The sequence below is a fragment of the Rutidosis leptorrhynchoides genome, chromosome 11 (genome assembly GCF_046630445.1).
Source record: "Rutidosis leptorrhynchoides isolate AG116_Rl617_1_P2 chromosome 11, CSIRO_AGI_Rlap_v1, whole genome shotgun sequence".
Taxonomy (NCBI): domain Eukaryota; kingdom Viridiplantae; phylum Streptophyta; class Magnoliopsida; order Asterales; family Asteraceae; genus Rutidosis; species Rutidosis leptorrhynchoides.
In genome coordinates, this window is record NC_092343.1 from 275,425,844 (window position 1) to 275,439,958 (window position 14,115).

Sequence of the window (14,115 nt, forward strand, 5' to 3'; positions counted from 1 at the left end):
AGAAAGGGGTATCCTTGGGTTGTGTGCTATCTTAGGTTCCAGTAATATCAGACGGTACCAGTGAATAACAGAGTTATGTATCGTGGTACTTGGTGATGAGAAAATTGATCGGATCCATAATTAAGTTTTCAAATTCTTCGCGCAAAATAACGAATTTCAGTTTCCTTGATTTCGAGTCGAGAGAGTATGCCTTTCAGGCGTCCACGTAGAAATATTTTCGTATTTGAGTTCCATTTTGTGCTACATGAATTTGGCTAGTAAGGTGTGTATGAATAATCACGTTCAAGGTTCGGACACGAAGAGGTTTAAATTTTCCCTTAGTGAGTTAACGAGGTTAAAGGTCGAGTAATACGGGGAAAGTTTGGAACGAATCTTTGGTAATAATCGGCGTGATCTAAGACTTTACGAATACAAGTTGGAGTCGTGAGTGTTTTCCGATTACGCGTGACTTTGATTTTTGCAATATCTACTTTAATACCTTGACCACTAACAACATAGTTTAGAATTTGGACTTCGTTTAACCAAAATTCTCACTTGGAGAATTCGGCATAGAGTTGCTCTTTTCTCAAGAGTTCGAGCGTAGGACGGAGACGTTGTTCATTTTCTTCTTCGCTTGAATTGAATAGGTTAAGTCTTCACCTTTAAATAAGATGATGGATTTGTCTAGATAAGTTTACATACGCAATTCATAAGATCCATGAATACGGACAGAGCCTTAGCTACTGAACGACACTAAAGAAATTCATATCTATTACAACGAGTTTGGAAAGCGGTTTTGAAGACATCTTCTCCATTAACCCTCAATTGATGATAACCGGAGTCGAGGTCGATTTGGAATACACATAAGATCCTTGTAATGGATCAAGAGGTCATTGATACAGGGGAAAGGATATCGGTTCTTAACCGGAAATTATTTAGTTCACGATAATCAATACATATTTGTGGGGAAACATTTTCTTCCTAACGAATAGGTTTTGAGCTCCCTAGTTCTATAGGTATCAAGTCAATTTTAAACTCTTCACCCAAAAAGTTTAACATACACCCTTCGATAAAATTTGTCGGCACGCAATAGTTTCCCGTTGATCACTTAAATGGCATAAGTAGTATCTAGGGGGGAGTGGTGGAGGGTAAAAAGCATGAGTCAAAGTCTTGGTTATAAAACATTTATCAGCACCCGAATCAAATAAACAAGAAACATGAGAGTTATTGAGAAGAAACGTACCCGTGACTAGTTCATTGTCATCTCGGGCATCCTAAGTGTTAAGGTTGAAAGCTCATTCATGTACATTGGGGTTTGCTTTCTTCTTTGGACATGCATTCTTAAAATGACCCAGTTGGCCACATTCGAAACAAGCACCCCTTCTGCGTGCACTGGGCACCTTTTTAGCGGCGGGGGTGGCACTTTTACAAACATGGGCCACATGGCCACTTCTTTGACACTCGATGCAAAATGGCTTGCCACATTCACCATAATGATGTTTGTGGCACTTGTTACAAAAAGGTAGGTTTCTGGCATACCCTTTCTTACCGCCGGGTGTGAAAGGCTCCTTGGCAAAGTTGTTGTTGTTGTGGTTGCTTGATTGAGAGGCTTCCCATTTTCTTTTGTTGCCACCTGATTGATTCTCGGCCGTTGGCGACGGCGCTTCAATTTAATTCACCGTTTCCATAGATTCGCGGGCCATCGTTAAAGCCTCTTGTAGGTTAGCGGGTTTTGATGACATTACCCCGTGTTAAATGCTCTTAGAGAGGCCATCCATGTAAAGTTCAACTCTTAGGGACTCGGGAGTCATGAGGTTTGGACACATAGAGCCTAGTTCGGTAAACCGTTGATTATAAGCTTCGAGGTCACTCCGGACCATTTTTAAATTTCTTAGCCCCTGTTCGAGCCTTCGAGTCTCGTCGCACGGGAAGTATTCGGTGATCATCCTTTCTCTTAATTCGGTCCAAGAGAGTGTGTGGGCTTCATCGGTACCCACCGATTGTACATACGTGTTCCACCATGAGAGAGCAACACCGGTGAAAGTGAGGGTGGAAAACTTGACCTTATCTTGGTCCCGACAATCGCTTATGCTAAAAAACGGCTTCCGTTTGTTCGAACCATCAGATGAGAGCAACCGGTCCCCCGGTTCCATCGAAAGTAGGAGGGTTGCACCCCATGAAGTTCTTGTAGGAGCACCCCTCGTTTGAATTACCGGCTCCATGATTGTTGTTGTTGTTGGAGGAGTTACCGGCCATGGCCGCATCCACGGCGGTGGCTATCATTCATTGAAGAGCTTGTTCGAGAGTTCAGGGAGTGTATTGTGTTGACCTCGATGTGCCATTGTTCCTTGAAAATGTAAGAATATCGTTGATTAGTATTCTCAATAATACTAATTGTGATGTGGAATAAGGATAAAGAGAAAAAATTTCCTTGACTCGCCCTAAATTCTTTATGTCATAATGTCGGAATGTTCATATGAGTCACCGTAATATAATCCCGGCAATTATATTACCCTAATTCATATGTGCATTTGACATTATTTCACAAAGTCAAGGTGGCGTGTCAATCAAATTAAACAACATGAGATCAAGATGGAATAAGAGTTAGATATGAATGAAAGAGTTCGAGTATAAATGCACAAGTAGTTAAGTAAGTCCTACTTCAAGTCTATATGCCGGTTGTAGTCTAGACTCACTAATGCACCCTATGACTCGGGGTTGACACCAATGAACTCTAAATCCCTACAACTAACGCTCTGATACCATCTGTAGCGACCCAAAAAATCGTCATTGACGGCGCCGTCTACTTAGGTCCCGTTACGTGGTCATAAGTCTTTAAAATAACGTTTGACCAAAATATGTCGCATTCATTTCAAATGTAAAGATTGTTTCAAAGTTTACAAGAATATTTCAACCATTAGTTAAGTTACAAAGTTATAAGTACAAATGAAACCTATGCGACACAGTTTAAAATAAAGTCAAAAGACGCTCAATGTATGCATATATACTCGACATCCAATGCATGTATCAAAATAATGAGCGGAAGCATGTATCACATATCGTTCAAAGACCTGAGAAAAACATAGAAATCTGTCAACGAAAACGTTGGTGAAATCATAGGTTGAAGTAAGTAAGTAAGTAAGTAAGTACAAATGAACCACAAGATTTATAACATTGAAATAATAGTAAACCATTCTAAAATTTGTTATCAAGAGCACCCAATTATCAAGGCTTAACTTTCCATCCATAGAACCCCATCACAATAGTGTTAGAACATACACTGTTTCTCGAAAATATATTTCATCCAATAACGGTAGCGAACCGTCCGAATGAGGGTTTATCAAACCCGTATGGCCATACAACATAAGTTCTCGCTTACACCCGGCAAGTGTAACTAATGATAATCGAATTGAGGATTTTGTTCTAACTCGTATGTAGAATGTTTGTTTTTGTACTTGTGTTCACTTTGTAAAATGAAACGTTTATGTTTTCTCATCCCAAATGTAAGTTTAAAAGGGTAAAGGTGGGACTATGATCTCACCTTGAGTGCACGAGTACTCCACAAGTAAACGTGTGCAAGGACAATTGCTAGTATTGACCTAAAAAAGTAGGTTGTATCAATAACGGTAAACACGATGGGTCAAAGTTGTCCAATTAGTCCTATGGCTCGTTACGACTCGATTACATATAGTAAGTGAATCACGTTGTCAAGTTTCATGCATGATTCAAATGTAAAAGCATGTTAGGATGATTGCATAAGTATTTGGTTAAGTTTAAACAAAAGTTAACTTTAGTCAAGTCAAAGTCAACGAAAAAGTCAACACGTTTAGGTCGTGTTTCGAACTATTTTCTGAGGTTTTTAATCATATATAAGCATGTTAGAACAAGTTACATGTTAATCGGAGGTGCATAGCATAGTTAGAATTAAACGGTAAACGACCAAACGAAACAGCCCTTGGTAGTTCATCTGGATGGCGTCCAAAATGGCTGGACAGCATCCAGATGTGAAAGCCAGGATGGCATCCAAGATATGGGACGGCGTCCCAATGAACTACAGGTTGCTGAAGCTGAAATTTCACAAGTCTCGAACCAAAACTCAAACAAACACAAATTGTGAACCGAAAACACTTAAAACATGTATCTTATATCGTTAGAAAGGTATTTTGATGAGGAATACAAATAATCGAATATCATCAAATAATTACATCATTTAAATGTTCAAATCCTTGTCGAATAATCATTAAAAGTTCATCATTGAAGTTTCAAGTTCGTAAAACGCATTTTATGATTCGGGAAATCCAATTTACACATACGATATGCCGTTTCGAAGGTAATTGAATATACATTGCAACTAAACACTTACTAACAACATTAACAAGCATTCAATGCATCAAAAGTTCATTTTAAAAGCTATCAAACCCTAACAAAGAATCACAAAATCAATAATCATGTTAGTGTAGTTTTCCAAGTCAACCTACACATCAAATTGAAGCTAATGATGCTAGTAACACATTTAATACATGAACTTTAATATTTAAACAACATTTAATCATTCAAAATCAAAGATTAAGAACCCCCATTTCAAGTGTTCATGCTAGTTACTCAAAACAAAAAATCGAGAAAACTAAACACATATTCATGTTAGACTTGAGCCATAGACACTAATTAACACCATTTCAAGTCAAAAACACTAAGAACATGAAATCTAGAGTTTTAGAAATGTTACCCAAACGAGATGAAATTGGTACCAAAATGTAGAGGATGAAGAGAGGATCACGAATATGTAATTTGTTTTGTTGCAAGCTTCCTAGATCGAATTTAGATGATGATTGAATGATTTGGGTGTTTGAGAGTAAAAGTGGAAGTATGAAGGATAAGGAGGTGAATGAATGAATGGTGAGGAAGAGTGGTGACTAGTTCAACTAGTTGTCACTTTAGCCCAATGGCGAATTTAGTCCCTCGAGTTGAAAAGAGGGTGCGTGAATTAATCAAACGAATAAATTTTAAATACGTGAGAATAAACGGAAGATATTATAATCGAATAACAGAAATATCAAGAACGTTAGTTAATGAAAGATACGGATTTAGATAACGAAAGATATTATCTAAAAAAAGACGGTGTTAAAAATAAATTTAACGAAAAAATGCGGGATGTTACAACAGCCTTATTATAACCTTGATATATACGATGCCTTTTCGCCATCGTTACCGGGGCACCCTTTATGTTCCACCACATTAGCAATAAACTTACCAACAACTTCGCTGATCTTTGGTTTTCAGAAAAATCGTTATATTCATTGGAACCCTATCATATACTCATCCGCATCTTGTAACAAGAATTGCCATACCCATTTATTGAGAATCAGCAATCAGTATTTTGAAGTCTCGCAGCATGTCTACATCAACAATTATACATATAACGTCTACCTCCAAGACTTACATACTTCGAATGTGAAGTTTCTGAAAAACACCTTAAACTGTGAAATAGATCTCCGAATTTTGGAAAATGCTGATGAAGCAGCAAATACTGTAAACGAACTTAACAGTAAAAAGTTTGATGGTAAAGAATAGTGTGTTGGCAAAGCTCAGAAAAAGAAAAGATTTGGTACTGAAAAATGAATTGAGCAAAGTATGAAGGAGGTTGTGGACAAATCACAAAGACTAAACCTGCCTTCAAAGAATCTAAATAATTTAATATCTGCTGAAGTCATTAACGAATACTTTGCTCCTGACTCTAAACCCTTGCGGACAATATTCTTCATCATCCTCTGATATTAGAAATTCTAAGATGTCATCATATCTTTCATTATAAATATCCTCCATATTTCTGAAGAAATTTTCATAGCTATTCTTATCTGAAATCAATTATCTCCTCGCGTTATCTGTATCATCATAAAGGAAACTATTTTAGTTTCTAAACAACTGAAATCTCCGAGTGTAAAGTATGAATATTTTGAAGTAATGTTGGGAACTGAAGCATGAATTAGTATAATATAATGACACTTGATCAACATGATTATATTACATTAAGTCATGCCGAGTTTCTAAATGAAACGTGATGATTCACAGATCATAACGTCATCATGTGTCATGTTACACGACTCTTGTATTCTATTTAACCTCTAAAAAAATATCAAGAAAGTATTTTCTTGATGATTCGGTCTTTTCTGGATATCCTGGTAATTTGACAAATCAAGATCGTGCCAGTATGATTTACTTCTTAGAACCTTAACTATGTTCATTCCAAAATGCATATATACAAATTCTGGACCATTACATACGGTGCTTAATCGCAAGAAGAGGAAACAGAAGAAGGAAACTCCGAAATAGAAATGGGAATATAAATCGCAGTAAATAGAAGGAAGCATTAACTGTGGATGACAATGATTATAGAAGACAGAAGCAGGGACTTTGAAATATAAGGGAAGATATAAAGCCCAACAACAACCTGGAAATTACAACCCATAAATATCAATGCATATAACAACATAAAGACACGGGAGAACTAAAAATATTATAAAACCAAGAGTATAGTAGAAGTAAATAGATTCTTCCGGCGGCAAATGAAAAAGAAGAATGACAGATATGAAGGTTAGGAGTATAACAAGAATCAGAACTGGATGGAGCATATTGACAAAAACTTTAAAGTATGAATTGAGGGAGAAAGAATGGAAGGTGTGAGTTAAAAGGAAACGAAGGAGGTAGATTTATAGTAAAATATCCGACAGAGCAATCGAGACAGATTATCGCATTTAATTAAAGAGATCTTAACTTCTTTATTCACCGAAGAATCAAATCTTATATTGATTACAAAGATTTTCTTTAAATCCGGAGATCAATCGTGATGGCGTCAAAAGATATGACGAATCACTATTATCTTATTTCATTCATTTACGATAACTTCACTCATACGCTTCGATTAATTGAATTATTTTATCCATACTTCTTAAACATGATAAAACTCTATAATCGTCATAATAACATTCTCATTGTTAGCCATGACGACCTTTATCAAATTTTGGGGACGAAATTTCTTTAACGGGTAGGTACTGTGACGACCCGGAAATTTCCGAACAAATTTAAACTTTATCTTTATATGTTTCTGACAGGATAAGCAAAGTTTGTTAAGTTAAATCTCAAGAATTTTAAACTATGTTCATACATTCATTTCAACCTCGACCAAATTCCAATGATTTAGAACCATTATATGAACGGATATGATCATATATGTATACGTGTATATATATTATAACTTGAAATGTTAACAAAGTATTTGAATGTATAATACTTTACATGAACATATTTGTTCAATATATTTATCGATGGAATTAGAAGATAATGATGGAGTTATCTGACACCTTGTGATATGATTACGAGTCTTTGTTGAGAGGTCCACTTTGATTACGAAACTTTTCTTTTTAACGGTATTCGAAATATTTGGCAAAGTTACAAAATGTCATTTACAAGTGTTAGTCAAAAGTTAGTAAAGATTTTCGTTTATTTTTCAAAAGCGTACCTTACAATAATTGACTCATGTTCCTTGGCAAATTAATTAATTAGTTTTCATATTATTTAAAAACATTATTTAATATAATAATTTCTAGTATTAAAACGAGTTTAAATTATATAAAAACGGACTTTGAAATATAAATTAGTTTTGAAAAACTAAAAATTATATTATTAGATGAATATATATAATATGTACAAATTTATATTTTAAATAATGATATATATATATATATATATATATATATATATATATATATATATATATATATACTTTATAAAATATAATATTAACTTAGATATAAAAACATTTTGAATTAAATATACTTTGATGAGTAATGAGAAGTTGATTTATAGAAGCAAATGACCAAAACATCTAAATGATTAAGATACATCTTGAGTGATATAGTTACTAATACTCTAAGTCTATATTTTGTCAAAGGTATGAGTCACTAAACGTAAAGTGCTAGTTTTTCTAAGCATACGAAAATGCGTTCGGAAAACCGAAACCGGCACATAGGTCGTGTGTCAACGTACGAGTCATCGAAACAAAAAGTATAATTCAACTATGATTATAAATATAATATAATATATAATTAATTATATAAATTAAATATATAAAATATATAATATTAAAAATCGATAGCCGCCCATGTTGTAAACAAATTGGAACTATTGGGAGTGACCATGCAATCGCATGGTTGTAGCTCACAAACCCCATGCAATTGCATGGGGGTTAGGTGAGGAAAATGTCTATAAGTTCGTCCGATTTCGTTCCAGTTTATCACTCCCTCTTCTATCTATCTCTGATCTCTCTATATATATAAATAAAAATAAAAATAATAATTATTAATATTATTATTATTAATGAGATTAATATTATTATTATTAATCATTGTTGTTAGTAGTAGTATTATTACTTATACATAAAATACTACGATGGAGTGCTGTTCGGGTAATTTCAAGATGGGTTTTTCGAGTAGGATAGGGCTAAGGAAATTATGGGTTATAGCTATGGAGGTTATGGGTATGGATCAGGGGTATGCTCGTAAGGTCAACCTAGTGTTTATCGTCTCCGTTGCGTCTACGTACCTTTCCTGCAATATTGAATCTCAATATTGATACGTGAGCACTCATAACTTAACTTTTTTATATTAATAGTGCATCCCTGACTAGTGCTCAAGTATATATGATTATGCATGCTTGTATTTTTGATATTGTCATTAGATAGGTTATGTTGAATCCTGAATTAGTTACATATGCGGTTGAGATAAGGTATAAGATATGCATGTCGTTGGAAAGCTAGCGAAAAATTAAGAACTTTTCATTTAGATATCGAATGGTTTCGATGAACGGATTAGAAGTTATAGTCAATTGAATTTTTGTATTATTATTAAAAATGATTATTATTATTATCGTCGTTATGATCGTCGTTATAATTATTATCTAATTATTATTATTATTATTATTATTATTATTATTATTATTATTATTATTATTATTATTATTATTTTCATTGTCATTATTAATAAAAGATATTATTGTTATTTTTATTATTATTACTATCGTTATTATCGTTAAGGTTATAATTATTATTATTATTATTATTATTATTATTATTATTATTATTATTATTATTATTATTATTATTATTATTATTATTATTATTATCAGTAAAATAGTTATTAGTATTATCATTAACATTATCATAATATTTATTATCATTAGTATTATTATAATTAAAAATAGTATTAGTAACCCCTAATTATTATGATTACTATTATTATTATGAACGCGATATAAAAGACGACTAAAAGCTATTAACAAATTGATTAGGAAATAATGAGTATAATTATCATGATGAAATTAAAATATTGAAAGGTATTGATTTAGATAAAAATATCGTTTTCATTAATTTTATCACTATTATTATTAATTATTAAAAGTATTAATATTAAAACTACAATTTTTACAAAAATTATTATTTACAGGAATATCATTGTTAATATAAAATATCATTACTATTATTATTTCAATAAAAATTATCATTTTATCATAATATCATTTTTAGTAAATATGAATATTATTATTATTATTAATAGAATAATAATAATTATTATTACAAAATAATACAACTTTTACTTACTATTATTATTATTATCGATATTATTTTATCAAATAAATATGTGATACAAACATATTTTACTACGTGTAATATAATTACATTAATAATACCTATCATATTATTTTTATGATATTAAATGAACTTTATAAATTTTATTACTTAAGATATTTAAAAGTATATTTTTATTATATAAATTTTAATATAAAATTTTTATTAATAAATGAATTATGTTATTTACTAAGTCTGTTAAAAATATTTAAAAAGAAATATAAAACGACTATATTTAAACTAAGTAATAATCATGTTTAAATTGTGGAAATCATTTTGGTCAAGATAACTTTTGTTGACTTTTTCTTATTAGTCTCGAGCATTAGATTTGTGGTACACTATGACTTGACCTAAATTGTTAGATAGATATTGACCAACATATAAATATATATACTTAATATAGGTTCGTGAATCTGAGGCCAACCTTACACTTGTTCAATGACGTCATATGTATTTTTACTACGAAATACAGTATTGTGAGTTTCATTTGCTCCCTTTTTAAATGCTTTTGCAATATATATTTTTGGGACTGAGAATACATGCGCTGCTTTTATAAATGCTTTACGAAATAGACACATGTGATCGAAACTACATTCTATAGTTGGATTATCGAACCGAATATGCCCCTTTTTAGCTTGGTAGCCTAAAAATTGGTGTTTATGACAATTGCCACCAATTGACGCGAATCCTAAAGATAGATCTATTTGGCCCAACAAGCCTCATCCGAGTTTCGGATGCTTTAGTACTTCGATTTATCATGTCCGATGAGAGTCCCGGAATGATGGGGATATTCTATATGTATCCTGTTAAGGTCGGTTACCAGGTGTTCACCATATGAATGAATTTTAATTCGCGAGTTACGCGTGTCAATATATGAAATCTTGTGGTTTATTAAAATGATGAAAATGATCGATTATGATAAACTAATGAACTCACCAACCTTTTGGTTGACACTTTAAAGCATGTTTATTCTCAGGATTGAAAGAAATCTTCCGCTGTGCATTTGCTCATTTTAAAGATATTACTTAGAATCATTCATGGCATATTTCAAAAGACGTTGTATTCAAGTCGTTGAGTTCAGTAAAGATTATGATTAAGTAAATGACGGATTTGATCATTTATAGTTGGATATTATGAAGTGGTATGCATGCCTGTCAACTTTCGATGAAATGAAAGTTTGTCTTTTAAAACGAATGTAATGTTGGTAAAATGTATCATATAGAGGTCAAATACCTCGCAATGTAATCATATGTTATTGTATTCGTTCTTATGGATTAGGACGGGTCTTTACATCTATAGTGTTATTTTCATTATGTTTAATAGAAATAAGCATACATACCATGGTTAAAATGAGCATATTAGTAACAGCGATAAGTTAATGGCACTTGAACATGTTAATTTACTAATCATGTTCAGTTGTAAAAATGACCTTTCAGATACACATATATTACCATTTATATTATCAAAATCAAAAGCATAAATAATGTATTCAAACCTGTGTTTGAAGAGGTAAGATGAGATATTGAAGATGATACATGATTTCCAGTAGATGATGATGAGGGTTGTAAATTATTTTCTTTATTTATTTGCATTCAATTGTGAATCTTTGCTTCTTTTAGTTTTTAGAACTCTCATGCCATGTTCTCTGCATTCTTTGGAGTAATTTTGATTCACTATTTTCTACAATAAAAAGAATCAGATGTTAGTTTTAGTTTTTCCACATGAAATTAGTAAGCGAATAACCTGCCACCAAAGAAACCTTCACACAGAAAAAGTAAGCTTTTGCCTTTTCAAATTCTATAGGGTTATTCAAATCTTAAAGTAAAAAAACGATAATGTCAGGTATATTTTTACAAAATTGAATTTGTTATTTTTTAAAATTATATGACGATTAGATATAGTGGTAAATATGTATTTGCATCTTTAATTTAAGTTGGATCATGTGATAGGCGGGACAATCACATGTGATTAGCAGCCCTTAGATTTAAAATAATCACATGCGATTACTAGCTTATAGCTTACTCTTCCTTTATTTTTGTGTTTTAATCTAGATTGTTAATCACATGTGATCCAAGGCTGGTAATCACATGTGATTGTCTCTCCCATCACATGATTCAATGGCTGAGATTTATCCTTTGAATCTCAACTTATATCAAGAATTCAAATTAATATATCCTTATGTGACGCCCCGTACAAAATCCATGTGTATGGATCATCAACAACAGGTCCATTACATGGTTACAACACTATATGCTGTTTTAAAACAAGTTTTGCATTCATGAAAAGATAACGTTTTTAACAAGGTCAAATGTTTTACAAAAGATAACGTGCTTCTATGAATAGAGAGCATTAACATAAGTACGTGACGCAAAGGTCATTACAAAACCATTGTTCAAATTTAACATAAGTTGTTAATGCAAAGTAAAAGTTCCATGATTGAGAAATCTCTAAATAATGCAGCGGAAGTCTAACACAGCGAGTCTGTAACATCAAGTCTAACAGTGGAAGAAACAACGTCTAAGCACCTGAGAAATACATGCTTTAAAATGTCAACACGAATTTTGATGAGCTATAGTTTGTTTGTAATCAGCAATGTAATGTAGACCACGAGATTTCGTATTCAAAACAGTATGAAAAGTATATGCTTATCCGTGGGCACTCGGTAACTAACTTAACGTAAAAATATACCACCCCCTAAAAGTACACTTGGCGAGTGCGTATGTTCTCGAAGTATTAAACATCCGTTAAATGCTAGTGCGACTAGCCCTAGTAGGGATGTCAAACCCTATGGATCCATATCTAACATTCGCGTTCACCGGTTCAAAAACCAATGATTAAACGTTACCGTGCTAAGGGGAATCTTTGTGCCGTTGTATCACCCACACAAATATAAAGTTTAAGTACTCGTGTCTAGTATGTAAAAACATAAAAAGCGCATGTATTCTCAGTCCCAAAAATAGTTAAAGTAAAAAGGGAGCTATAACTCACAGTGAATGTGCGGTAAAAGTCGATATGAAAAATATGCAAGTAGTAAGTCCGTCCGAAAGGTCCTCAACCTAAGTCAAAGGTTACTAAGTCAGTAAATTGTCCCAAAAGGTTTAAAAGTACGTAAGTAAAGTCCAAAGCATCATCATCGTCATCATCATTCGTAAAAGATAAAGTAAGTTTTCAACAAGAATATAGATCGAAACAAAAGGCTGACTTCGATCAGCTATTACGACCTCTATACAAACTGAAAAGACGCGCGGTCAGTGGCCAAGACTCTGTATGTGAGTCCTCTTACAGCTGTCAAATTTTCAGATCCTAACTCGATGTCGTTTGACCGTGGTGACGGTTCAAGCGCGAGTAGGTCAGAAATTTCAGCACGTCGTTACAAGGGCGTAGTGATTTTCGGAAGGCTATAAATCCTAAACCGTATATCGGATTTAGGCGAGTCTTAAACGAAAAGTCATCTAATCAGACTGAACTATCTGGAAATCAACTTTAAAAAAGCCCCAGGAGTCTGATCAGACCCTAAAAAAGAGAAACAAGTGCTCCGGTGGGTTTCTTGGTGCTTGATGCTTATCACGGTTCTCATCCTTGATGCGTATAAGCCTCAAGTGTACAACTCTTTGATGTTTTAGCATCATTATGACCAAGTTTTAACCATCAACACACAACTAAAAGTAAAAGCTAACTTTCTACAAGTTTTGAACATCAAGGTTGTCTCTTTATTATATAAATACAATAAAGCTTCAATCTTTGTCCTTTTGATACAAGTTTATGCATCTTCATCATATGAGATGATGAAGACTTGATTTTATCACCATAAAAATTATAAAAAGGTTCCAAGTAAGTGAGATCTACAGTAATAACTTAGATCGCAAATGTTAAGAAATCCTAAGCTAGAAAGCTTGGATCTTTACAAGATTAATGAGACCATAAGCTAGAAAGCTAAGATCTAGTAAAAGTAATGAGATCATAAACTAAAAAGCTTAGATCTTCAACAAAATAATGAAACCCTAAGCTAGAAAGCTTGGATCTTTAATATTCTTGAAAATCCTTAAAGCAAAAAGCTAGATCTACAAGTTACATGAAGATCATAAACACAAGTTTTGATCTTTTAACAAAATAAAGTGATTTTAAGCTTCAAAACTTAGATCCAACAAAGTAATGAAGATTCAAAGCTAAAAAACTTGAATCTTTCATGTTCTTGAAGGATTCAAATCAAAGTTTGAATCTACAAGATATAACAAGATCAAAAAGCTAAAAAGCTTGATCTCATAATGATGATGATGATGATGATGTCGTGATTAAGAAGAAAGAATGAAGAAGAAGAAAATTTAAGAACTTACAATTTTAGTGTGAGAAAGACTAGAGAAAAAAATTAGAGAGCAAGTGTGTGTAAAATGAGAATGAAATGAAGTGTGAAATGAAGAATGTGGCATGATATTTATAGTGGTGGAGGTGCTAGGTGG